Source organism: Nicotiana sylvestris, chromosome 4 (assembly GCF_000393655.2).
Source record: "Nicotiana sylvestris chromosome 4, ASM39365v2, whole genome shotgun sequence".
Taxonomy (NCBI): domain Eukaryota; kingdom Viridiplantae; phylum Streptophyta; class Magnoliopsida; order Solanales; family Solanaceae; genus Nicotiana; species Nicotiana sylvestris.
In genome coordinates this window covers 23,994,055-23,997,927 of record NC_091060.1, presented here as the reverse complement: position 1 = coordinate 23,997,927, position 3,873 = coordinate 23,994,055, and the positions used below count along the sequence as shown (strand labels likewise).

The 3,873-nt window shown below is 38.2% G+C and overlaps 1 non-coding gene across 1 annotated transcript; it reads left to right on the top strand.

Moving 5' to 3' along the window:
* The first annotated feature begins 3,526 nt into the window (after window positions 1–3,526).
* LOC138890848 (5S ribosomal RNA) lies at window positions 3,527–3,645 on the top strand. Its single transcript, XR_011407242.1, has one exon. It is a non-coding gene; the product is annotated as a 5S ribosomal RNA (ribosomal RNA).
* The last annotated feature ends 228 nt before the right edge of the window (window positions 3,646–3,873 follow it).

Genomic DNA, 3,873 nt, shown 5'->3' with positions numbered 1-3,873 from the left:
GATACCCAGGTTCAAGAACTTGCTCTATTTAATTCTATATGCAATATAGAGTTTCCACTTTCGAGTTCAACTCTAAATTCGAAGATAGTATCTCACTATTAGCTACTCAGCAAAATAATTAAGAACAAAATTAAATAAACAACCCAAATATGATAAAATCAAGTTCGTTAAATTAAACCTCAAATAACAACATTCATGTTTCACCCATGACCCTAGAACCATAGATTTTTAGCCACTCATAATACTAGCAAACAATTGCATAAGTTTTGAATAATTATAAATACTAGAAAATATGAAGAAATTTGAGATGTTCTTGCTCCCGGATGTTTCTTGTGTGTATTTTTCCTCCAATGTGGCGTCTCTCGGTCTAAGATATGTCAAAAGTCCTCAAAATAGCATTTTTATATGTATTTATACCAAGTCGGGTCGGGCCCAGACGAAAACACCTTCTCCCGCTCGAAATAGGACTATGGCTCTGTAAATTTTGTACAGGCGCGCCGCACCCTGCGGCACGCTAGTGGAGATTATCAGCAGCCTTGCATTTTTCTTGTCAAGTCAGTTTTTACACTGCTGCGCCGCACCCTGCAACGTCCCATACGGCGCGGTAGTCAGAATTTGCGAAAATGCAAAACATGAAAGTTGTAGCCCTTTTAAATAGCTTTCCAACGATATATTGTGGAGCCCAAACGGAGTTCTGAGGGAAAGGTTATGTGCATTTTACTAGACAATGTATCGTATGCCCGCTCGATTCTTCGTTTCGTTCTTAACTTGCATCCGTTGATCCCCGAACATGATCCCGGATTAATTCCTTGGGATTTTACTCATACGTCAAAGCTCCAAATCAGTTAAATTCATTCCATCACGCCTACATAGATCGGAATCACTCCTACAAGGCATAAAACACATATTTAGTGCAAAACACTAGCGATTAAAGCTCAAACTCAATTAAAGTGCAGTAAATTAGAGTGTAATAAGCAACTAAAATACACAATCATGCCCTATCATCAACACCCCACACTTAAACCATTGCTCGTGCTCGAGCAATCAAACTACATTTTATATAGACACGACCTTTTTAAACAATTCACCTAACTCATCACACTAAGAATATTTAAAATAGACTAAACACAAGAGTGTAACATCTTCACCTCAAGATTTGACTTACAGCTACCATGTATTATTCGCAACTCACCCACTTACTCTAACATAGAGGTCACTAAAATTACATTTCCTTCATGAATCAAGTCCCCTCACACAACAATAGAGAGTAGTTCCACCCACAATACAATTTAAGAACAATTAGGAACTCAAGATAGAAAGAATTCACTAACTCTCAGAAATAATATTCATATGCCACAAAAGATGCACCATAGTCTTGCCCATAGTGTACTACTCTACTAATCGAGCTCATTCAGTCTAGGATCAAGTAGGACTTTATTTGGTTGTAATATAGGCTGTGATTCGGGTAGGATACATTTAGATATAAGAGTAACGACATCTCCCCAAGCACTTTAATGCATACACTTTAACATTGAAACCCCCACTTATGTCAAACCATAACTCCACATTCACATCAATATATATTAGCTCCCCACTTCTTTAAGCACAGTTATATCAAGAGTCACCACTATCACATATTTCCACAGCAATACAACTATCTTTTTTTCCTTTTTTTCTTTTTCAATTCAAGTGGCTCTTACTTTTTTCAAAACGCTGCACCTTTCTCCTTATTTCATTAGTTCCACTCAAAAGCCAAACCAACCACCCCACACTTTAACTTTTACAAAGTTCATAACAACTCAAGTGATCATTAGAGGTGAAAAGGTTCAAATAGATGGTTAATTCAAACAAATGGGTAAGGCTTGTAATGTGGTTGCCAAAGAAACAGGATTACAAGCTCAAAGGGGTTAACTATGATACATAAAAATTAGGCGGATAAAATATATATATGGCTCAACAAGAAACGCCTATATCACTTCCAAAACTGAACAAAACTACTATTTCGCTTTGCAAACACACGGGGCAAGTTCTAGACATCAAATACAATGCACAGAATAACACAAAACCTTACACACATATGGCACATAACTCACTCATGATTGGGCTCATCAAGATACTCTAGTCAAAGAAGTTAAGCAACGTTAAGATCATACAATTTAAGGTACTTATACAAGAGTCAAAAACTGAGCCTAAGCGTCACAACTAAAGTACTGACTATTCTCAAGGCATAACAAAGTCAAGAGATATTGCTTCAATTCAATTCCCAGCACAAGTTTTCCTAGTTCTAAAAAAATAAAAACTAACTATACCCGGTTCAAACAAAACCCTTGGAAAAGAACCGCAGCACAAAGAAAAACCAAGGGGGAATTACTACACTACCTACAAAGAAAATCTTTTTGTCCTTCTTCTTTAGACTTAAATCCCTCAAGAGACCTATCGAATGAGATCCATCGTCGGGAAAAGTCCAATTTTTTATTTTTTTCACATTTTCTTTTCGAGCTACTAAAATACTACACAATTCTACATCCTACTAATCATCTAGAGAATTCTCCCACCCCAGACTTAAAAGAGTGCAGTGTCCTCAATGCACAAATAAAGCAACATAATAACAAGGGTGGACAAGAAACTCCCTGAACGGCCAAAAGCCGAAGCAATAGCGGCTCACGAGTACTCAGACTTCCCCCAGGCATAATCTTTCGTGTGGGCACCCCACACTTAGTCTTCAACATCTAACTCACTTTTGCACTCTTCCAATGGGTGCGCTTCCTATTCTTATAATCCTATAAAACAAAAACAAATACTACAACACTAATAAGAAAAAAAATTAAAAGAAAACAGCAAAGATGGGTTGCCTCCCAACAAGCGCCTGATTTAACGTTGCGGTACGACGTCATCACTTTTTTTAAGCATCGGCCAAGTCCACCGAGGTCTTGTGACGTGCAATGTCACCACCCCAATAATGTTTTATTCTCTGGCCATTTACCAAGAAGGTACCACTTGAGCTCGTATCACGCAGTTCCACAACTCTATGAGGCCTCACATTTACCACAACAAAAGGACCTGCCCAACGAGACTTAAGTTTTCCGGGGAAAAGCTTCAACCTCGAATTGAACAAGAGAACTTCCTGACCCGTCTCAAAATCTCAAAGTTGGATGTGCTTGTCATGCCACCTCTTAGTCTTTTCTTTATATAATTTGGCATATTCATATGCATGCAATCAAAACTCATCAAGCTCGTTGAGTTGCAGTAACCTCTTCTCACCAGCTAAGTCCATATCCATATTCAGCTTTTTAATTGCCCAGTAGGATTTGTGTTCAAGCTAGACGGGCAAAAATTAAAGAGGATCTTGACATGTCACTACGTCTTGGTTTCGAAGGCGACATCCGTAAAAATACATAAAATCAAAAGAGGAATCGCGTAAAACGGATAAATGAGCGTAAAGTTATGTCGTTTTAAGGCTTCACACTTTCGCACCTAGAGCGGAAGGAGGAAGGGTAATAAGAAAATTTAGAGTGCAAGGAATGTTGGATGCGATCATACCAGCACTAACGCACCGGATCCCATCAGAACTCCGAAGTTAAGCGTGCTTGGGCGAGAGTAGTACTAGGATGGGTGACCCCCTGGGAAGTCCTCGTGTTGCATCCTTTTTTTTGGCAAAATTTGTATCCTACTTCTTTTAATATATCGATGGTAGATCCAATAAAATCACAAATGACTTTTACGCAGTGTAAACGATATTTTTTTTACATGAATGATAAAAAAAATTAAAGAGGATCTTGACATGTCACTACGTCTTGGTTTCGAAGGCGGCATCCGTAAAAATACATAAAATCAAAAGAGGAATCGCGTAAAACGGATAAATGAGTGTAAAGT